Here is a 25,415-nt window from a genome sequence, read left to right as displayed (position 1 = left end):
GTCAAATTCATGGAGAAAAATGTAGATGAAAATATTATGGCACAAAATCTTTAGGACACAGTAAAAGCAGTTCTAACAGGGAAGTTTATAACCTCAAGAAAAATCTCAACCTAACTGTACACCTAAAGGATGTAGAAAAAGAACAAAGCCAAAGTAGGAAAGGGAAGGATAGAATAAAGATTAGAGCTGAAATTAAAAAAAAAAAAAAATCAATAGAAGTTTTGATTGATGGAAAGATAAGCAAAATTGATAAACCTTTACCCAAACACATCAAGACCCAAGTCAGAAATGAAAGAAGAGAAATCACAGATACCACAGAAATACAAAGGGTTGCAAGAAACTACCATGAAAAATTATATGCTAACAAATTGGGACAACCTAGAAGTGGATAGATTCTTAGAAACCTAAAATCTTCTGAAACTAAATCAGGGAAAAATAGAAAATATGGACTGATTATCCATTCACTTTCAAAACTTGGAATCAAAAAGCTACCAACAAAAGTCCAGGATCACATGGCTTCACAGGTGTATTCAACAAAGATTTAAAGAAAAGTTAATGCCTTTTCTCAACTACGGTAAAACCTTGGATTGCAAATAACTTGTTCTGTGAGTGTTCAAGACAAGCAAATATTTCTAATAAATTTTAGTTAAGTGAGGTCTTGAAATAGTAGTATATGACACTGAATGTCACATGATCACAACTGAGCCAGTGGTACTTCAATTCACTCTGATATACAAGTGCTTTGGATTACAAGCATGTTTCTGGAACGAATTATGCTTGCAAACCAAGGTTTTACTGTATTAAAAAAAAATAGAAGGAAAATCCAAATATATTCTAGAAGGCCAGCATTGCCCAAAGACACTACAAAAAGACCAAAAAAACCAATTTTAGGCCAGTCTATCTGAAGAACATACATACAAAAAATGCTGAACAAAATATTAGCAAACTGAATTTTATATTATTAAAATCATTTACCTCGGTCAAGTGAAAATTATTTTAGAATAAAAAGTTTTTCAATATTCACAAATAGGTCAATGTGATGTATCACATTAATGAGAATCACTGAAACCTCAGTTGATGCAGAAAAAGTATTTGACAAAATGCAACATCCATTCATGTTAAACTCCATGAAGTGGGTTTAGAGAGACCATACCACAACACAATAAACCATATATGAAAAACCCACAGCCAACATCATACTGAAAGCTTTCCCTCTAAAGACCAGGAACAAGACATGAAGGTCCTCTCACTACTTTAATTCAAAATAATACTCAACATCCTAACTGCAGCAATCAGCAGAAAAAGGAAAGGCATCTAAATTGGTAAGTAGACAGACTTATCTCTGTTTCTTCTCCACCAAACAACAGGTGAATGAATTCAGTAAGTAAAGTTGCATGATACAAAATTAATATACAGGAATGTGTTGCATTTCTGTACACTAATAATGAAGTAACAGAAAGAAAATTAACAGTTCCATTGGGGAGTAGTTCAAGATGACCACTTAAGAAGACTCTGAACTCACCTCTTCCACAGACACACCAAATAATAAACCTATTTGTAAAGCAAATCCTTCTGAATGAGAAGTGAGGTGGCTGAAGAGCTTCTGCACAAAAGATAGATCACATAACTGCAAGAAAGATGGACTTAATAAAGAGAACCCACAGTCCCAACACTGAACAGCAATGGAGAGGGATAGTACTAACGGACTGTGACACATCTGCCCTTGGTCATAGAAAGAAAGCTATAGATTAAAAGCAGCTAGAATATAAAGGATCCAACCTTACCACCACCAAACAGCAGAAGAGCAGCGAGACCTCTGGTGGACACAGCTGTTTTACATTCCCTCTCCCCTGTGACAGAATGGACAGGATTAGGTCTCAGGCACCCTAGCCAGCCTAGTGACACTGAACCCCTGGCCTCTGGCCCACACCAGCCTGAGCCATCCAATTAAGTCAGCCTCCAGCACACCACATACCAAGACACCCCTGCTTCGTGCTCACTATAGCTATAGTCATCTTGCCAAGGTGACACAGGGACAAAGCACTACGGCACACTCCAGGTACACATTATTTTAGCTCCTAATGTCTTTCTACGTAGGACATCCCCAACTCCAGAGAACTCCAGGATTTACATGCACAGAGCATCTCAGGAATACCCTATCTCAGCAACAGCCATCCTGCCAGGGCATACCCTGCACCAATCACCGTGGGACAACCTAGCCCATACCAGCCATGGGCCTAGTTGCCTTGTCACAGCAGTCCATGAACTAAGCATTCCAGGACACTCCAGCATGCCCTCAGTTCAACTACAGCTCTCCTGTCAAGGCACACACTGCATGGGATGTCCCCAGATGCCCTGGACCACACTCCACCTTGACTCCAGGTACCTCAGCAGTGTAGCCCCTGCACAGGGTGCCAGGACACTCCAGCCTGCAGCCCTCTTCACCTTCACCTAATCTGCCAGGGTGCCCTCCATGCAGAGAATGACAGTACATGCCAGCTTGCATCTACTTTGGCTTAAGCTATCTGCCAGGGTGCCCATAGAGTGGAGAGCCCCAGGATAACCTGGCTAGCACCACCTTCAGTTTCAGCTGCCTGCCAGGGCACCCTCTTCATTGAGAGTTACAGGAATACCCTGACCCAGGCCCACCTAGCTCATGCCAGCCACAATTCCAACCACCCAGTCACTGAACAATCTACACAGGAGATTATCATACACAAGACTATTCCATCAATTTTAGAAGTAGCTGTTTGGCCTAGTTCATAAGAACACACACAAAGTCAAGCATTGTAAGACAAATGAATATGCTCCAAATAAAAGAACAAGACAAAGCCTAAGAAAATGAACTAGATGAAATGGAGACAACCAACCTGATTAAGAGTTCAAAGTAATGGTCATAAAGAAGCTCACCAGACTGGAGAGAAAAGTGGAAGAATTCAGTGAAAATGTCAACACTGAAAAAATATTTAAAAGAACCAATCGGGTGTCTTGGTGGCTCAGTTGGCTGAGCATCTGACTTTGGCTCAGGTCAGTTCAGGTCATCATCTCACAGCTTGTGGGTATGAGCCCTGTGTTGGGCTCTGTGCTGAGAACTCAGAGCTGGAGCCTGCTTCAGATTCCGTGTCTCCCCCGCTTGCACTCTGACTGACTCTCTCTCTCTCTCTCTCTCTCTCTCTCTCTCAAAATAAACATTAAAAAAATCAGAATTGAAAATACAGTAACAAATGAAATATACTCTAGAAGGAATCCATAGTCTAATAAATAACTTAAAAATTTTTGAGAGCGAGTGAGCCAGGAAGGGGCAGAAGGAAAGGGGGACAGGATCCAAAGTGGGCTCTGCACTGACAGCAGAGCAAGCCCAATGTGAGACTCAAACTCATGAACCATGAGATCATGACCTGAGCTGAAGTCAGATGCTCAACAGACTGAGCCACACAGGTGTACCTCAAAAGTATCTATAAAATGACATATTATAAGGTACATCTGGTCTAAGATACATATATATGGAACATTCTATCCAAAAACAAAAAGATTTGAGATTCTTTTCAAGTGCTCATGGGACATTCTTCCAGAATATATCATAAGTTAAATCACAAGACTCAATAAATTTAAGATTGAAATCATATCATACATCTTTTCTGACCACAATGGTATGAGACTAAAAATCAATAACAAGAAAACAAAAATGGAAAACACAAATATGTGAAGATTAAATAAAACACTACTACATAAGCAGAGGGGTCCATGAAGTACACACAGAGAAATGTTAAAAATACTTGGACACTAACATAAGTGAAAACACAAGTCAAAAATCTTAGAACCACTTTCACTGTGTCTCAAAGGGAAATGTATGGTGATACACAATTACCTCAAGGAATAAAGATCTCTGGGGTACCTGGGTGGCTCAGTTGGTTAAGCATCCAACTTTGGGTAGGCCATGATCTGAGGTTCGTGAGTTCAAGTTCTGCATCAGACTCTGTGCTGACAGCTCAGAGCCTGGAGCCTGCTTCAGATTCTGTGTCTCCCTCTCTCTTTGCCCCTCCCCTGCTTGCTTGCTCGCTCGCTCTTACACACACACACACACACACACACAAAATAATAAAAATTTTATATCTAAAGTAACTAGGAAAAGAAGAGCAAAGCCCAATGTTAGAAGGAAGGAAATGATAAAGATCAGAGCATGAATAAATGAATAGACTGAGAATAAATAAAACCAAGAACTAGTTCTTGAAAAGATAAAATTGATAGAAAAGTAGACCTACCAAGAAAAAAAAGGAGAGGCCACAAATAAATGAAAGAGAAGTAAGGGCACCTGGGTGGCTCAGTTGGTTGAGCATCCAACTTCAGCTCAAGTCATGATCTAACTGTTCATGAGTTTGAGCCAGCTGTCAGCACAGAGCCCACATCAGATCTTCTGCCCAGCCCCCTCTTTTTCCCTCCCCTGCTGGCTCTCTTTTAAAATAAACCAACATAAAAACAATGTTTAAAGAAAAGAAAAAGAGGTAAAAAAATGACACCACAGAAATAAAAAGATTTATAAGAAAATACTATGAAGATTATATGCTAAGAAACCAGACAGCTTAGAAGAAATAGAAGGATAATTCCTAAAAACAGAATTTTCCAAAACCAAATCACAAAAGAAATGGAAAATCTGAACAGACCATTTAAAATTAAAAAAAAAAAATCAGTAATGGGAAAACTGCCAACAAAAGTCCAAAACCAGATGGATTCACATGTGAATTTCACCAAACATTTTAAGAAGAGTTAATACCTATTCTCAAACTATTTCAAAAAACTAAGAGGAAGGAAAGTTTCCAAGTACATTCTATGAGACTGGCATTGCACTATTACCAAAATCAAAGATACTATAAGGAAACCTACAGGCTAATATCCCTGAACATAGAGGCAAAAAAAAAATCAACAAAAGATTAGCAAACTACATTCAACAATACATTAAAAGAATTAACCACAATCAAGTGGGATTTATTGGGAGGATGCAAGTATGGTTCAATATTTGCCAATGAGCCTGATAATATTTTATAAAATATTATCATCTCAATAGATGCAGAGAAAGCATTTGGCAAAATTCATCTGTTTCTGAGGGACAGAAAGATGGTGGAGAAGTAGCGAGCTGTGTACATTTTGCCCGCCCCCATCTCTCAAACAAAGAAGGACTGAAGCTAGAAGACATGGAACCACAAGAGTCTGGGAGGAAAAAAAGTCGGCTAAGAAGACAAAGTTGATAAGAAGACAGCTAAAAAAAAAAAAAAAAAAAAAAAAAGAAGAAGAAGAAGACCGCCTCAAAAGGTTCATAATAGGGAACTGGGGAAGATTAAAACGGGCTGGGACCAAGAGGCGGGGAGGGGAGGGAGCCCCCTCCACAGAAAGCCAAGGAGAGACGAGGGGAAGAGAAAGAGGCTGAAACCACCCATAAACCTGTCCCTGGAGAAGAGAAAACCTCAACCCGGGATGGAGACAGATCCTATCATCCCACTGGTAACCACAGGGCATGTAGAAGCAGATCCTTGCTCTAGCTGTGGTGCTTTCCTTGGGCTAGTTGTCCCAATCCCTGGCGGTGCCACGAGAAACCCCTCCTCTCGCCACCTACTCAATCCCCGGCTAGGAAGCTACCCAGCCTGCTACATTTTAGGCAGTATCATTAGAGTGGGTGGGCTAGGATTTCTAAACGAGGCGAGGGGCTTGGAAAATACAACGTGGGTGCCCAAGGCACAAGGAGATTGAACCCAAAAGAGTGAGTTGCAACTCTTGGTTTGAGAAGAGACTGGGGTGCTGCCATTTTTCTCCCCACAACCACCAAGGCGGGGCCTCAGGGAGCAGCCCAAGGGACCCACAGTGGAGGCAAGAGCTGCCTACACCAAACCATACCCATTGGAACTATAGAGCTACCTTTTTTTTTTTTCCTGGAGCCCAGGGCACGGCTAACATTGATGCATTGCCCTGATTAACTCTAGATCAATTCTTGTTATTCAAATATATTTTCCCTTATCTCATTCTTCTCTCACCTCTCCACTGGACTGGGCACTCTGGCCATTGGTTTGCTTACACAGTCACATTTAATCCATTCTCTTAATGCATATTCTACACCTCCATCACTATCTTCCTTTTACTCTCTCTGGAATACAGACTATGTAGTTTCTTTGCATAACTATCTTCATTTTTTTTTTCTCCTTGCCTCCTACCATATCCTCCTCCCTCTATCTCTGAATTAAGCCTTTTAGTCTTTCTGCCTGGTCAATGTTCAGTTTTGCTTCCCGCCCCCCACCCCTGTCACTTCTCTCTTTGTTTTATCCACTTCCATCAGCACTGTCTCCACCCTGCTCTTTATTTGTAGCTGGGATTTCTGGTTTGATACTTTTAGCCTGTCCTTTGACTTTTTGTTTTTGTTCCCCCTCTTTTTTTCCCCTTTTGTTTGCTTGTTTGATTTGTCTGTGCGTTTGTGTGCTTCTGTTGCCTGTATGCTTGTCTGTCTGTTTTCCTTTCAGGGCTACCTCACGAAACAATCCAGAGTACACATGGTAGAGAGTCTCAAATACACCAGTAGAGGAAAAAAAAGTAACCATAGACACTACAAGAGAGACCAAGGGACACCATTAAAAGAACACCTCCTGAATGCACAGGTCCTGGACAGTCACTGAGCCTCCTTTAATATAGCAATATTCACAGGTAGAGAATGCATAACAAGCTTTTAAAAGAGACAAGAGACAGAAAGCTAGCCAAAATGATGGAAGAACTCTCCTCTAAAGAAATTCCAGTAAGAAGTCAGAGTTACAGAATTGCTCAAAACAGATATAAGCAATATAACAGAGCAAGAATTTAGAACAATTGTCATAAAGTTAATCGCTGGGCTTAAAAAAGGCATGGAAAACATCAGAACTACTGCTACAAAGACTATGGACCTTAAAAATAGTTGTGATGAATTAAAAAAAAAAACACTATATATGAGGTGCATGCATAATAAGATGGAGGCAGCCACTGAACAGATTGAAGAGGCAGAGAGGAGAATAGGTAGGTCAGAAGACACAATTATAGAAAAAGAGGAAGCCGAGAAAACGAGAAATTGATCCAGGAGCACAAAAGGAGAATTCGAGAACTGAGTGACACAATCAAACAGAACAGTATCAGTATTACAGCAATTTCTGAAGAAGAAAAAAAGAAAGGTTGCTGAAGGGGTACTTGAACAAATTATAGCCGAGAACTTCCCCAATCTGGGGAGGGAAACAGCCACTGAAATCCAAGGGGCACAGAGAACTCCCCTCAGACATAACTTGAATCTATCATTAGCACGACATATATTAGTGAAACTGGCAAAATATAAGGATAAAGAGAATTATGAAAGCAGCTAGGGATAAAAGGGCACTAACATACAAAGGGAAACTTATCAGAGTAGTTACACTCCTATCTACTGAAACATGGCAGATCAGAAAGGCATACAGGAAATCTTCAATGTGATGAACAGAAAAAATATGCGGCCAAGAATCCTTTATCCAGCAAGCCTGTCATTCAGAATAGAAGGAAAGATAAAGGTTTTGCAAAAAAAAAAAAAAAAAAAAAAATTATTTCCATTTATTTGCTATCTACAAGAGACTCATTTTAGACCTGAAAACACCTTCAGATTGAATGTAAGGGGATGGAAAAATATCTATCATGCAACTGTAAGTCAAGAGAAAGCCAGAGTAGCCAGTAAAGGCAGTAACAGGAGATGAAGAAGGGCATTATATAATAATTACAGGGTCTAGCCATCAGAGCTAACAATTATAAACATCTGTGCAGCGAATTCAGGAGCACACAAACACATAAAACTGTTGATCACCAATAGAAACAGTCTTATGGATAAGAATGTGCTAATTGCAGGGGACTTAATACTCCACTTACAGCAGTGGGTAGATCAACTGACAGAAAATCACTAAGGAAACAATGTACCTGAACGACACATTGGAACAGATGGATTTGACAGATATATTTAGAACTCTAAATCCTAAGGCTACGGAATTCACTTTCTTCTCAAGTGCACGTGGTACATTCTCCAAGATAGACCACATACTGGGTCATAAAGCAGCCCACAATAAATATAAAAGAATTGAGATCCTACCATGCACACTTTCAGATCATAATGCTATGAAACATGAAATCAATAACAGGAAAAAGTTTGGGAAACCTCTAAAAACATGGAAGCTGAGACCACACTACAGAACAAATGGGCCAGTCAGGCAATTAGAAAAGAAAATTTAAAATATATGGAGGGGCGCCTGGGTGGCACAGTCGTTTGAGCGGCCGGCTTCGGCTCAAGTCATGATCTCATGGTTCGTGGGTTCAAGCCCCGCATCAGGCTCTGTGCTGACAGCTAGTTCAGAGCCTGGAGCCTGCTTTGGATTCTGTGTCTCCCTCTCTCTCTCTGAACCTCCCCTGCTCGTGCTGTCTCCCTCTGTCTCTCAAAAATAAATAAAAGACATAAAAATTTTTTTTTAATTAAAAAAAATAACAATATATGGAGACAAATGAAAATACAACAATTCAAACTCTTGGGGATGCAGCAAAGACAGTCCTAAGAGGAAAGTATATGGCAGTCCAGGCCTATTTCAAGAAACTAGAAAAACTGCAAATACAAAAATCTAACAGCATCCCTAAAGGAACTAGAAGGAGAGCAGCAAAGGAACCCCAAACCCAGCAGAGGAAGAGAAATAATAAAGATCAGGGCAGAAATAAACAGTATAGAATCAAAAAAAAAAAAATAAATTGAACAGATCAATGAAACCAAGAGTTGGTTTTTTGAAAAAATGAAATTGATAAACCTGAACCCAGGATTCTCAAAAAGAAAAGAGAGAGCACCAATAGACAAAATCACGAATGAAAATGGATCTATTACATCCAACCCTTCAGAAATACAAGCAATCAGGGAATATTAAGAAAAATTATATTCCAACAAACTGGAAAACCTAGAAGAAATGGAAAAATACTTAAATACATATGCACTACCAAATTAAAATGGGAAGAGATAGAAAATCTGAACAGACCCATTACCTGTAAAGACATTAAATCAATTATCAGAAATCTCCCAACGAATAAGAGTCCTGAGCCACATGGCTTCCCTGGGGAATTCTACTAGACATTTAAAGCAGAGTTAATATCCATTCTTCTCAAGCTATTCCAAAAACAGAAATAGAAAATAAACTTCCAGACTCATTCTATGAACCCAGCATCGCTTTGATTCCCAATCCAGAGACCCAGCAACAAAAGAGAACTATAGGCCAATATCTTGATGAATATAGATTCAATAAATCCTCAACAAGATACTCGCAAATCAAATTCAACAACATATAAAAAGAGGTATCCACCATGATCAAGTGGGATTCATCTCTGGGTTACCGGGCTGGTTTATTATTTGCAATCAATCAATGTGATACATCACACTCACAAAAGAAAAGATAAAAGCCATATGATCCTGTCGATAGATGCAGAAAAAGCATTTGACAAAATACAGCATTTTCTCTTAATCAAAACCCTCGAGAAAATCGTGATAGAAGGAACTTACTTAAACATCATAAAAGCCATTTATGAAAAGTCCACAGCTAATATCATCCTCAATGGGGAAAAACTGAGAGCTTTCCCCCTGAAATCAGAAACCTGACAGGGATGTCCACTTTCACCACTGTTGTTTAACATATTGCTGGAAGTCCTAGCATCAGCAATCAGACACCAAAAGGAAATAAAGGTATCAGAATTGGCAAAGATGAAGTCAAACATTCACTTTTCACAGATGACATGACACTGTACATGGAAAACCCAGAAAACTATCAGAAGCCTACTAGAACTGATCCATAAATTCAGCAAAGTCGCAGGGTACAAAAATCAATGTACAGAAATCGGTTGCATTTTTATACACCAATAATGAAGCAACAGAAAGAAATCAAGAAACTGATCCCATTCACAATTGCACAAAAACCCACAATACACCTAGGAATAAGCCTAGCCAAAGATGCTGAAGATCTGTAAGATAAAAACTATAGAAAACTTATGACAGAAATTGAAGAAGACACAAAGAAATGGAAAAACATTCCATACTCATGGATCAGAAGAATAAACATTGTTAAAATGTCATTATTACCCAAAGCAATCTACACATTCAATAAGATCCCAATCAAAATTGCACCAGCATTATTCGCAAAGCTAGAACAAACTATCCTCAACTTTGTGTGAAACCACAAAAGACCCTGAATAGCCAAAGTTATATTGAAGAAGAAAACAAAACGGGAGGCATCACAATTCCAGACTTTAGCCTCTACTACAAAGCTGTCATCAAGACAATATGGTATTGGCACAAAAACAGACACATAGACCAATGGAATAGAATAGAGAACCCAGAACTGGACCCTCAAATGTATGGCCAATTAAATTTTGACAAAGCAGGAAAGAGTATCCAATGGGAAAAAAAAGCCTTTTTAACAGATGGTGCTGGAGAACTGGACTGCAACATGCAAAAGATTGAAACTAGATCACTCTCTTAGACCACACACAAAAATAAACTCAAAATGGATGAAGGACCTGATTGTGAGACAGGAAACCATCAAAACTCTAGAGGAGAAAACAGGAAACAGCCTCCTTGACCTCAACCACAGCAATTTCCTACTCGACACAGCCCCACACGCAAGGGAATCAAGAGCAAAAATGAACTGTTGGGAACTCATCAAGATAAAAAGCTTCTGCATGGCAAAGGAAACAAAAAACTAACAGGCAACTGGTGGAATGGGAAAAGTTAGTTGCAAGAGACATATTGGATAAAGTGCTAGTATTCAAAATCGTTAAGAAACTCGCCAAACTCCACACCCGAAAAACAATCCAGTGAAGAAATGGGCAGAAGACATGAATAGATACTTCTCCAAAGAGGACATCCAGATGGCCAACAGACACATGAAATGATGGCTAAAATGAACAAATCAGGAGACTATAGATGCTGGCGAGGATGTGGAAAAACAGGCACCCTCCTACACTGTTGGTGGGAATGTAAACTGGTGCAGCTGCTCTGGAAAACAGTGTGGAGGCTCCTCAAAAAATTAACAGTAGAACTCCCTTATGACCCAGCAATAGCACTGCTGGGGATTTACCCAAGGGATACAGAAATACTGATGCACTGGGGCACATGTACCCCAATGTTCACAGCAGCACTTTCAACAATAGCCAAATCATGGAAAGACCCTAAATGTCCATCAACTGATGAATGGATCAGGAAGATGTGGTTCATATATACAATGGGATACTACATGGCAATGAGAAAGAATGAAATCTGGCCATTCATAGCAATATGGGTAGAACTCAAGGGTGTCATGCTAAGGGAAATAAGTCAGGCAGAGAAGGACAGATACCATATGTTTTCACTCATAAATGTAACAGGAGAAACATAACAGGACCATGAGGGAGGGGAAGGGTGAAAAACAGTTGAGGAGAGGAAAAGGCAAACCATGAGAGACTCTTGAATACTGAGAACAAACTGAGGGCTGATAGGGGAGGGGGGGAGGGGGAAGGGGGGTGATGGGCATGGAGGAGGGCACTTGTGGGGATGAGCACTGGTTATTATATGGAAACCAACTTGGCAATGAACTAAAAAAGCAAAATTTTAAAAATAATGAAAATAAAATAAAAATTCATCTGTTCCTGATTTTTAAAATTCTCAATATAGTTGGTTTAGAGAGAACATACCTCAGTGTAACAAAGGACAACATGAAAACCAACAGCTAACATTTTAGTCCATAAGGATAAACTGTTTTTCCTCTATAATCAGGAATCAAAAAAAGATGTCCACCTTTGCCTCTTTTATTCAGCATAGTGCTTGAAGTCCTAACCATAGTAATCAGATAGGGAAAAGAAATAAAGACTTCCAAATTGGTAAGGAAGAAGTTAAGCTGTCACTATTTGCAGATAACATAATGCTATGCATAGAAAACCATAAAGACTATTAGGAGTAGTAAATGAATTCACAAAAGTTGCAGGCTAAAAAAAAAATAACACTCAAAAATGAATTGCATATCTACACACTAATAATAATGAAGTGGTAGAAAGAGAAATTAGGACAATAATTCATGTTATAATTGTACCAAAAGGAATAAAATACCTATTAACCAAAGATTTGAAAAGACCTGTAGCTGAAAACTGTACAACATTGATGAAAGATTGAAGACAACATAAACAAGTGGAAACATATACCGTGTTCATGTACTAGAAGAGTATCTTTAAAATGTCTGTATGACCCAGAGCAGTCTACAGATTCAATGTGTTCCCTATCAAAATACTAACAGCAATTTTGACAGAACTAGAATAATCCTAAAAGTTTTAGGAAACCATAAAAGACCCCAAATAGCCAAGGAAATCTAGGATTGAAGAACAAAGCTGGTGGTATCACAAAGCAAGATTTTAAGATATACTACAAAACCGTAGTAATAAAAACCATATGGTACTGGCACAAAAAGAGACACATAGATGAATGGGACAGAAGACAGAGCCCAGATACACACCCCCACTTATATGGTCAATTAATCTGCTACAACACAAGATGCAAAAGATATTGAAGAGACTGCTTCTCCCAACTATAAGTGTGTTGGGAAAACTGGACAGCTACCTGCAAACAAATGAAACAGGGCTCTTTCTTACACCACACAGAAAAACAAACACAAAATGCATTAAAGACTTTCATGCGAGACATGAAAATTTAAAACTCCTAGAAGAAAACATATGCAGTAATCTCTCTGGCCGTAACATGTGCGACATTGTTCTAGATAGGACTTCTGAGACAAAGGAAACAAAGCCAAAAATAAACTGGTGGGACTACAGGACAAAGAAAAATTTTTTTGCACAGCAAAATCAAAAAATGGCTGCCTACTGAATGAAAAAAGATATTTGCAAATAATATAAGGAGTTAATATCCAAAATATGTACAGAACTTATACAACTCAATACCAAAATAAACAATCTGATTAAAATGATGGTCAGAGGACCTGAACATTTTTTTCTAAGACCTACAGATGGCAAATACATGAAAAGAAGCTCAACACCACTAATCATCAGATACAAATCAAAACCACAATCAACTATCACTTCACACCACTCAGAAAAAGACTAGAACTCCAAGTGCTGGCGAGGATGTGGAGAAAAGGAGACCCTTGTGCAGTAATGGTGAGAATGTAAATATGTGCAGCACTGTGGAAAACAGTATAGAGGTTCCTCAAAAAATGAAAAGTAGAAATACCTTAAGACCCAGTAATTCTAATATTGGGTATTTATCCAAAGAATACAAAAACACTAATACAGAAAGATACACCTCTATGTTTATTGAAGCATTATTTACAATAGCCAAGATATGAAAGCAACACAGTGCCCATTGATAGATGAGTGAATGAAATAGTGGTATATATACACAATGGAATATTACTTAGCCTTAAAAAGGAAGACCTTGTGATTTGGGGCAACATGGATAGACCAAGAGGATATTATGTTAAGTGAAAAAAGAGGAACACACATATATGATTTCACTATATGTGGTATCTCAATAAGGAATAAAAAGCAGAAACAGACCCATAAATACAAAAAACAAATGGATGGTTATTGGAGGAGGTGGGACAGGAGCAAAATGCGTGAAGAGGAGTGGGAAATACAGGCTTTAAATTATGGAAAAAATCACAAGGATAAAATGTACATCATAGGGAATACAGTCAATAGTATTATAATAGCATTGTACGATGACAGATGGTAGCTACGACCACGGTGAGCATGTTTAAGTTTGTTCAATCACTATGTTATTAACTGTATGGCAATAATACTTCAATAAAAAAGAATGAAAATCCCAAGGACACCTGGGTGGCTCAGTCAGTTAAGCATCTGACTTCAGCTCAGGTCACGATCTCGCAGTTTGTGAGTTTGAGCCCCTCCTTGGGCTCTGTGCTGACAGCAAGGAGCCTGGAGCCTGCTTCAGATTCTGTGTCTCCCTCCCTCTCTGCCCCTCCCCCAGTTGCACTCTCTCTCAAAAATAAACATTAAAAAAAAGGAAGAAAATCCCATTTATAATTGCACCAAAAAGGATAATACCTAAGAATAAATTTAAGAAGGTGAAAGATCTATATACTCTGTAGTCATCTATAAGACATCAATGAAAGAAACTAAAGATGAGATGGATAGATATACCATATTCATGAACTTAAAGAATATTGTTAAAATGTCCATATTACCCAAAGTTAACTAGAGATTCAATGCAATTAGAATATTAGTTGCATTTTTCATACAACTAGAACAAACATTCCTAAAATTTGTATGGAATCACAAAAGGCCTCAATTGGCCAAAGCAATTTTGAGAAAGGAAAATGAAGCTGAGGGTACCACAATCCCAGATATCACTTATGCTACAAACATATAGTAATTACAACAGTATGGTACTGGCAGAATACACACACACATATCAATGGAACAGGATAGAAAGCTCAGAAATAAACCCATGCTTATATGACTAACCTACAACAAAGGAGGCAAAACAAACAATGTGGAAAAGACAGTCTATAAAATAAACGGTGTTGGGAAAACAGCTACATGCAAAAGAATAAAACTTGTCCACTTTCTTATACCACACACAAAAACAAACTTGAAATTCATTAAAGACCTCAATGTGAAGCCTGAGACCATTAAAATCCTAAAAAAAATAAAGGAATAATATCTTGGACATCAGTCTCACCTATGTTTATAAATACGTCTTCTCAAGCAAAGGAAACAAAAGCAAAAATAAACTATTGGAATGACATCAAAATAAAAAACTTTTAACAGTGAAGGAAATTATCAACAAAATGAGAAATGAGCCTACTGAATGGAAGTAGATATTTGGAAATGATAGGTCTCATAAAGGGGTTGATATCCAAAATATGTAAAGAACTTCTATAAGTCAACACTTGAACAGATTTAAAATTAGGCAGAGGGCATGAAGAGACATTTTTCCAAAGAACACACAGAGATTGTAACACACCTGAAGAGGTTTAACATCATTAATCATCAGGGAAATACAAATCAAAACCACATTGAGATATCACCTCACACAGTCAAAATGGCTAGTATTAAAATTTTAAGTGGGGCTCAGTTGGTTAGATGTCTGACTTTGGCTCAAGTCATGATCTCACTGTTCATGAGTTCAAGCACTGCATCAGGCTCTGTACTGACACTTCAGAGCCTGGAGCCTTCTTCAGACTGTCTTTCTCTCTCCTTTCCCTCTCTCCTCTCCCTCTCTCTCTCTCTGTCCCTCCCCTGCTTATAGTCTGTCTCTCTCTCAAAAATAAACAGACATTTAGAAAACTATTTTTAAAAATCCAAGAAGTTTTGATGAGCATGTGCAAAAAATATAACACTCCACTGATGGTGGGAATGAAAATTGGTGCAGGCATCATGGAGAACATTATGGATTCAAATTTAAATTTAATTCAAAAAATTAAAAATAGAAATACTATGTAATCCAATAATTCTACTACTGGGTATTGACCAAATAATGTCAATGTGAAAACACTAAATTGAAAATATACATGCACTCCTATATTTATTGCAGCATAGTTAACAAAAGTCAAAATACGGCAGCACATAGGTATCCATTGGTGTAGGAGTGGATAAAGAAGATGTATTATATACACACGATGGAATATTACTCAGACATAATAACTAATGAGATCTTGCCATTTGGAAAAACATAGGAAAATACCCTGTTGGTCTGTCTAACTGAAATAACTTAGAGAAACACAAATACCATATTATTTCACTTACATGTGGAATCTAAAACAAACTACAACAACAAAAACACATGAACAAACAAGAAAACCAGACCCTTAAGTACGGAGAACAAACTAGTGGTTGCCAGAGCAGAGGTGGGTTAGGGGAACAGGTGAAACTTCAGAAGGGATTAAGAGGTACAAATTTCCAGTTACAAAATAAGCCATGGAGATGGGAAGGATAGCATAGGGCATATAGTCAACATTGTAGTAATGTTATATGGTGACAAATGGTAAATACAGCCAACATGGGGAGCACTAAGTAATGTACAAAATCAACATGCATTATACCTGAAACTAATACAGCATTGTCAAATTGAATTAAAAATTTTAAATCTTAACACTACTTAAAATAACTTTGCAAAACTAGTTAGTAAATGTCATATGATGGTTCACAAATTTGCATCTATAAAATGAAGAAAACAACATCAACCTTGCAGCTTTGTTCTGAAAACTGAGGACATCTAGCTTAGTGTCTAGACACCTAGATACTGTAGCATAGCATAGTAGCAGATTCAAAACCCAGGGGAGTCTGGGTATTTCCCCAGTTATTTCCCTTCTAAGCTGGAGTTCCTTCCCTTTCATTATATGAAAGAGTCTCTTTGTTAGTTTGAATCTGCTGTCCCTCACTGAATCTGGCTTAGTTTTAATACAAGCCTTCACCTTACAATGGGGTTATATTCCAAGAAACCCATCATAAATTGAAAATATCATGTCAAAAATGCATTTATTATACCTAACCTACCAAATATCATAGCTTAACCTAGCCTGACTTGAATGTGGTCAAAGCACTCATATTAGCCTACAGATGGGAAAATTATCAAACACAATTTTCCCAGTTTTATAGTAAAGTGTTAAGTAGATCACAAAATTGATTGAATACTATACTGGAAGTGAAGAAACAATGGCTGTGTGTACAGAATGGTGGTTAGGTGTATCGGTTGTTCACCGTCATAATTGCTGGACAGTATGTCAAACCCATCAGTCTCTTTCTAGCCCTCAAACTTCTTAGTCTCTCTTCATTTGACCTTCCAGTAACTTCATTTAAAACTTTTCATCCTTTGGATTTTATGATTTTCAAAAGAAAATGTTTGAATGGACATTGTCCTATTGCTATCCACCTTTGGTCCCCCTTTTCCCACCTGCATTGTAAGTGTACGGTGTGCCTTAATATCCTGACCACAGACCTCGTGGTATTCTTCAATATCTTGTCCACTCCTGCCTTCATATATCATATGGGTGGATAATTTTTAAACCTTTAAGTGCTATAATGCATTCTCTGGAGCCCTTGAGATTTGGGGATCCAAGTTCAAAAGGAGGAAATCACTGAGGCCTAAAATAAAAGAAAGTTAAAACTTCTAGCTATTTTTTTCCCCAAATGGACATTAGCTATTCCATCCCATCAAACAAAATAGCTCTAGAGCAAAATAGCTCTACTAATTACAATATTTCTTCTATATGCTACATAGAAACATTTTTGTTGTTCTCTTTCGTTGATTTGTGCATTTTCCTCCAACACCACATTTACAGTTCTTTTGACTGGGTAGGGCAAGTCTTATTCCATGTTCAAAAACTTCTATTTTTACACATTTAACTTTTCTTCCTAGAGAAATTTCAAGATCAATTTGACAAGCATTGCTCGACTCTGCAATAAAAAGGAAATCCCTTTGGGATTTTGATTAGTATTTCATTAAACACATAAAGCAGAGATATTTCACTATTTACCTCAATTATATAAGTATTGTCTTGAATGTATAGAGAAGAAAACTGATACAGAGAAAGTTCAATGCCTTGGTCAAGGTCACACAGTAAGTGGTAGAGCCAACATGTGAGCTCCCAGTTGTAACCAGAGAGGACAAAGATTTGGTGCCATTCACAATATTCCCTCCACAACTAAATACATTTTCAGAAGACAAAATACCAGTTGAGGTCATCATCCAGAGAGCTTTTATCTGGTTCCCTGGGCCAGTAGAGACTGCATATGTTAAACAGATGTAATTTATTTAATGTGCGAGAAGGGAAAGGAAGTTTTGGCAGAATTTCTCCAAAACACTCCCCTGTAAACTGGCAGAAAGAAGGCGTTTGGGAAAAGAAGTTGCCAGTTTGACAGCATATCCTCCAGCCAAAAGGAAGTAATTGTAAGTGAAGAGCAGTGGAGGTGATCTGGAAACACAGAATAATCACTTGCACACTTATGCAGCTGCTCTCTTATGTGCTGCTCATCATCCGCAGCACGTTAGGTTAGAATCAACCTCTGTGCCAGATGATTCTCACACAAGAGCACTTTCCTTATGAATCTATCCTTAGTATTTTCCATGAGTTATTACTACTAACAAGTCCAAATCTCAGTCTTTAAACAAGCATTAATTTAAGAGCATCTTAGCTTTTCTCTTGTTTGGGTTGCTTTTGCAATGTATCAAATAATCTATGCTAAGTCAAGTAGTAAAAGAAAATAAAAGGGTATACTTTCTTGATATCTGACATGCTTCATGCCTATGTAGCGGAGTCCCACAAGTGACAAAGAAGCTTTGAGTAGAGTTCAGAAGGGGCAGCCTAAAGAGACTGGTATTTTCAAGGGCAATAAATGATGTTAGTCTTTCTGGATGTTAAAGGATAATCTCTGAGCTATTTAAATATGACCTTCATTAATCTTCGTCAGCCATGCCCTTAGAATCCAAAGATTATATAGATGTGTGACTAATGCAAAATTTAAAATTTGATATTTTTAGCATATGTAGTATTTTTCACTTCATTGTCCTGTACTTTTCAAACTGCTGATGTGTACTTAAGAATTTCTACTCTCTACTAATCATCTTCTCATAAACACTATTCCACTCTCTCATCTAATTTCTCTGTTGGATAATCTTCTAGCAAGTAGCAAAGAAGCAACTTGCATATGAACATGTAAGCATCCTCTCCAACCGTCAATATATTACTGTTATTTAACCAAAATAGTTCCTCAGTCATGCATAAAGTATTTGAGACTATGCAATCCCAGTTCGGAATGAATGCTAATACAACCTGTAACCAGCTGTCAATAAGTAAAATGAAAGATGATCTATGATGATGTATAATCAGCAAAGACTTCCATTCCAAACATCTCTTTAAGTGAAAATCTGAAGACTTATATCGACACTTACTATCTATAAACAGTAAAGGCTCTTAAATGCCTTTATCAAATTTATCTGTTCTGTGCCAGTCATGGGAATAAACACACTTTCAAAATGATTGATTTTGTATATCAAAATGCCTACTGGAACACAGAACTTTAGAGTTTCTGGGGAAGAGAGTGGAGTACGAGAATCCTAGATTCACTTTGTCCCACAGACACACCTAGATAATACCCACATCGGTTTAAATAACTCAGAAAGTGACCTGCAGACTCCACAGATAAATGTAGAGGAAAAGCCACGTGGAAGAAGGAAGGAAGGGTGGAGACACGGGAGCCAAACTCACATGCAGGACTACTGGTGGAAGTAACGCTGTGGGCACAAGAGGGAGGGGGAGCAGACCCCACCCCAGGCAGAGGGGACGGGCACTGGAAAGTCGAATCCCCATCGTATCTGGCTTTGAAAGCCAAAGGGGCTTCAGTTCTTGAGTTCTGAAAATTAGTGTGGCTTAACACCTAGAACTCTGAAACTAGCAGGGTCATCTCTCGGAGAGTAGGATGGCAAAAGTAAACTGAGTCTCCACTCTTAAAGAGACAGCATAACAGCCCCCCTGAGATACTGTAGAGAAGCAGCAGTTTGAAAGATACCTGGGGGATACAGGAGAGAGATTTGTTTGCTATCAGAGCAGGTGCTGGAGGGGCAGGGATCTTTGGGAGATTTCTCCAGGTACAAAAGAGCTGACCAGCACCATTTACCTTCCCTCCCCACCAGCCTAGATACATGGACAACTGCAGGAATCAGCACAGCATTTCAAGTCTCTATCTAGCTTGTTCAGAGCTCTTCCCACCACTGCACTCTCCTGTAGACCAGTCCCTACATCCTGGCCTTGGCAGTTTTCAAAGCAGCTATATATAGACTTATCCCACAGCTGAATAGTGCAAGTATTATCGACTCCTGCATTCTCGTGTTGGACCAGCTCTCTCCAATACATTCTCCACAAGAGTCCATTTAGAGTGTTGGCACAACTGCGGCAGTATGCAGGCAGCCCTGACAGAGGTCTGCATGACCCCAAAGTGACTCCTGCCCCAGGAGAAGAAAAGCACGCAAACTCATCCAACTATGGGCCCAGCAGTGGTCTGGGGTAAGGCATATGGTCTGATTACAGACTCCACCCACCAACAAAATCTTCTTAGGAAACTATACAGGAAGAGCTCCCTGAAGTTCACGGCTAATGTACCCTGATAAAAGCCTGGCCTGACCCAACTCAAGCTTAAGGCAGCCCCTGAGTTGACAAGCAACGCAGAGACCAAACCCTGTCCACCATAGGCAGAAAACCATTGAAGGTGACTGGACCAAAGGCAAACGTAGCTCAATCACAACAATAGGATACATACAACACACCTAAGAGACATCCCATGGAGTGCTAGGTTCTGGTGAATGAGCAACATAGCATTATGGGGCACCAGAGAGACTCTTCAGAAGGCACTACTTTCAACAGCATGAGACATAGCTTACTTTCCTAATACATGAAAACAGAGTTAGGCAAACCGAGGAGACAGAGGATTATGTTCTAAAGGGAAGAACAAGACAAAAATCACAGTAAGAGACCTATGTGAAACAGACAATGTGAAACATAAGTATTATGCTTGATAGAGAATTTAAAGTAAAGATCATAAAGATAATTGACTTCAGAAAAGAGTGGAAGACCTAAGTGAGGCTTTCAGTAGAGAGAAAACAATCAGAGTTGAACAACTCAATAACTGACATTAAAAGCACACTAGATGGAATAAATAGTAGACTACAGGAATCAGAAGAACAGTTCAGTGACCTGGAGGATAGAGTAATGGAAACCAACCAAGTTGAACAGGAGAGAGAGAAAAAAATAATGAAAAATGAGAATGAAGAAATGAAGTAACACCATCAAGCATAATAACATTTACATTATAGGGATCCCAGAAGGAGGAGAGAAAGAAAAGGGGGCAGAAAATTTATTAAAGAAATAATAGCTGAAAACTTCCCAAATCTAGGGAAAGAAAGAAATCCAGATCGAGGAGTCATAGGGAACCCTCAACAAATTCAACCCAAGAAAGTCCACAAAAAGGCACATAGTGGGACAACTGAATGACTCAGTTAAGTGTCCTGCTCTTGATTTCAACTCAAGTCATGATCTCATGGTTTGTGAGTTTGAGGCTCTCATTATGCTCATTATGCTTTTTAAAAAGGCAAACTGTAACTAAAATGGCAAAAAATAGCAATGAAGAGAGAATTTTGAAATATTCAAAAGAAAAACAGTTACATACAAAGAAAACCCCAAAAGGCTAGCAGCTGATTTTTTCAGCAGAAACTCTATAGGCCAGAGGGGAGTGGCAGGATATATTCAAAGTGCTAAGACAAACAAACAAACAAATATCCTGGAGCCAAATAACACTGTCCAGCAAGACTGTCATTCAGAATAGGAGAGATAAAGTTTCCAAGACAAACAAAAAAGAATTCATGACCACTAAACCAGCCTAACAAGAAATGTTAACAGGGACTCTTTCAGTAAAAGGAGAGACCATAAGCAGAAATAAAATCAGGAAGCACAAAAGCAAAAAAAAAAAAAAAAAAAAAAAAAAAAAAAAAAAAAAAAAAAAAAAAAAAAAAAATCAATCAAGGGGGGCTCCTGGATGGCTCAGTCGGTTAAGCGTCCGGCTTCAGCTCAGGTCATGATCTCATGGTTTGTGGATTCGAGCCCCGTGCTGGGCTCTGTGCTAACAGCTAAGAGCCTGGAGCCTGTTTCGGATTCTGTATCTTCCTCTCTCTGACCCTCCCCTGCTCAAGCTGTCTCTGTCTCTCAAAAATAAATTAAAAAAAACCATAAAAACATTTTAGAAATCAGTCAAGGAATTCACAAAACAAAAGGATGTCAATATTACCATGTATCTAAAATGTAGGGGACGGGGGGTAATAATTTTGTGCTTTTAAGGTAGGTTCAAAAAAAAAGGGTGGGTTCAAACTTAAAACCATCAACTTCATATAGACTACTATATGCATAAGATGTTATATACAAACTGAATAGTAACCACAAGTCAAAAGCCAGTAATATGTATGCAAAAAATAAAGAAGGAATCCAAGTATATCACTAAAGAAAGCCAACAAACCATAAGAGAAGAAACCAAAAGAAAGGAACAGGGAAGAACTACAAAAACAATACTAAAACAAGTAACAAGATGGCAATAAGCACATACCTATCAATAATTACTTTGAATGTCAATGTACTAAACACTCCAATCAAAAGACATAGATGATGGAATGGATAAAAAATAAGCCTTTTCTACATGCTGCCTACATGGACTCATTTCAAACCTAAAGACACATGCAGCCTGGAAGTAAAGGAATGGAAAGGCATTTATTGTGGAAATGGAAGTGAAAAGAAAGCTGGGGTAGCAATATTTATAGGAGACAAAATAAACTTGAAAACAAACTCTAACCAGAGACAAAGAATGACCTTACCTAATCATAAAAAGGACAAGAATTGTAACAATTATAAATATTGATGCACCTAACGTAAGAGTACCAAAATACATAAAGCAGCTAATTACAAATATAAAGGAAGTAATCAACAGTAATACAGTAAGAGTAGGGCACTTTAAAATCCCACTTACACCAATCAGTAGATCATCCAAACAGAAAATCAACTAAGAAATAGTGGCTTTGAATGACACATTGGATGAGACAGGTCTAACAGATACATTCAAAACATTCCATCCTAAAACAGCAGAATACACATTCTTTTCAAGTGCACAGGGAAAATTTTATGGAACAGATAACTTGTTAGGCCACAAAACAAGTCTCAACAAATTCAAAAAGACGTTAGTCATACTACACATCTTTTCCAACCAGAACACTATAAAATTAGAAATGAACCAAAAGAAAAAATTTAGAGGGAATGCAAATACATAGAGATTAAATAACATTACTAACCCGTGAATAAGACAAGCAGAAATCAAAGAAGAAATCAAAGACACATTGGAGGGACATGTGGCTGGCTCAGTTGGTAAAACATGCAGTTGGGTCATAAGTTCGAGCTGCAGATTGGCTGTAGAGCTCATTTTTCAAAAAAAAAAAGAAATACACAGAAACGAATGAAAATGATAACACAATGTTCCAAAATCTTTGGGATGCAACAAAATCCTCTTTTATGAGAAAAGTTTATAGTAATAGAAGCCTAACTCATGAAGTGAGAGAAATCTAAAACAACCTAAGCTTAGACTCTACAGAAGCTAGAAAAGAAGAATGAAACTCAAAAACACTACATGGAATAAAATACAAAAACAAATAAAAACAAAAACAGTACAAGGAAATAATGAAGATTAGAGCAGAGATAAATGAAAGTACTTCTCAAAAGTTTCTAAAAAAATGAAGGAAACATTCCCAAACTCATTTTACAAGGCCAGCATTACCTAAATACCAAAACCACACAAGCACAATAAAGAAAATTACAGGCCAATATCCCTGATGAATATGGAAACAAATTTCCAAGAAAATATTAGCACACTGAATTCAATAATACATTAGAAGTTTCATATATTATGTTCAAATGGGATTTATTCCAGCAATTCAAGGATGGTTCAACACATACAAAAATCAACTTAATGTGATACATCACATTAACAAAATGAAGGGTAAAAATCAATAATAAATCAATGCAAAAAAGCATTTGATATAATTCAACATTTATGAATAAAAAACTTTTAAAAAACTGGGTATATAGGGAACACGCCTCAACATAATTATTTTAGCTGTAAACTTGTTATATTATTAACAGTGAAAAGCTAAAAACTTCTCTAAGATTAGGAATTTGACAAGTATGATCATTGCTTCCACTTGTATTCAACAACGTATTAGAAATCCTAGCCAAACCAATTACACAAGAAATAAAAGACATCCAAATCAGAAAGTTGTAAAACTGTCTTCATTTGCAGATGATGTAGTATATATAGAAACTCTAATGACTCCATGAAAAAAAACTGTTAGAGCTAATAAATTCAGTAAAGAGACAAAATATAAAACCAATATACAAAAATCAGTTATGTTTTTATACACTAATAGCAAACTATCAAAAAGAGAAATTAAGAAATCAATCCCTTTATAGCAAAAAGAATAAAATGTCAAGGAATAAACTGAACCAGGAAGGAGAAATATCTGTACACTGTCGAGGGCCGCCAAGTTTTCTGTCTGCCTCAGGCAAGGATTATCGCTCCTTTGAGTGAGCCAGTAAACAAGATTTGCATCTGGAGGCTGGAGATTGCCATTTCCTGGTCAAAATAACTTTGGCGACTGTCTTGCTGAGCTAGACGTGAGTGGCCAAGGCACACAAAAGATCAAAACCTTATTCAGTGTTAGTTCTCCATCCCCCAAGATTGCTGAGGCAAAGTCAGGGCGCTTCTTTGATATGCATCCGACCTGCCTAGGTCAGCTTGCCTTGTTTTCCCCCCCTGAAAACTATACAAAGAACAGTTCTTTGAATAAACGCTCTCTTTCGCCTGATTGGAGAACCGTGAGTTCTGTCTTTACTCTTTGCATCTCCCTCTCCTGCCCCCTTTTTCTCTCCCTCCCTCAGGAGAAGGACCCGCGACGCGATGATTCTCCGCCCTGCCAGTCTGGGCTGACGAAACAGGTACCACCGATCATCACCACGAGCGGCCCCGGCCATCGGGTTACAACAGTACACTAGAAACTATCAGATATTGAGTGAAACTGAAGATGACATAAATAGATGGAAAGATGTTCTGTACTCACAGATTGGGAAAATTAATATTATTAAAATGCCCATACTATTTAAAATCATATGTCTGATAAGCGATTAATATCCAAAATACTATAAAGAACTCTTACAACTCAATAGAAAAAAACAATCTGATTAAAAGTAAGCAGAGTCTAAATAGATATTTTTCCAAAGCTAACATAAAATTGACAAGCAGGTATATGACTAGGTGCTCAACATCACTGATCATCAGGGAAATGGTAATCAAAACCACAGTGAGTTATCACCTCACACTCATTAGAACGGCTGTCATCACATGATACTCTACATGGAAAGCCCGGCAGACTCCACCAGAAGCCTTCTAGAACTGATCAATGAATTCAGTAAAGTTGCAGGGTACAAAATTCAATGTACAGAAATCAGTTGCATTCCTATACACCAAAAATGAAGCAGCCGAAAGAGAAATCAAGAAACTGATCCCATTCACGATTGCACGAAAAACCATAAAATACGTAGGAGTAAACCTAACCAAGGATGTAAAAGACCTATAGAAAACTTATGAAAGAGATTGAAGAAGACACCAAGAAATGGAAAAACATTCCCTGTTCATGGATCAGAAGAATAAACATTGTGAAAATGTCATTACTACCCAAAGCAATCTACACATTCAATGCAATCCCCATCAAAATTGTACCAACATTCTTCTCAAAGCTAGAACAGACTACCCTCAAATTCGTATGGAACCACAAAAGACCCCGA

At 38.1% G+C, this 25,415-nt stretch overlaps 1 protein-coding gene across 3 annotated transcripts in view; it reads right to left on the bottom strand.

The window, feature by feature from the left end:
- The window catches only part of KLHL32 (kelch like family member 32), a 253,306-nt gene that overhangs the window by 4,409 nt on the left and 223,482 nt on the right, over positions 1-25,415 (bottom strand). The gene's annotated exons all lie outside the window — the stretch shown is intronic.

The sequence above is a fragment of the Suricata suricatta genome, chromosome 7 (assembly GCF_006229205.1).
Source record: "Suricata suricatta isolate VVHF042 chromosome 7, meerkat_22Aug2017_6uvM2_HiC, whole genome shotgun sequence".
NCBI lineage: Eukaryota > Metazoa > Chordata > Mammalia > Carnivora > Herpestidae > Suricata > Suricata suricatta.
Note: the sequence above shows the minus strand (reverse complement) of the source record. Positions and strands in the feature narration are given on the sequence as shown.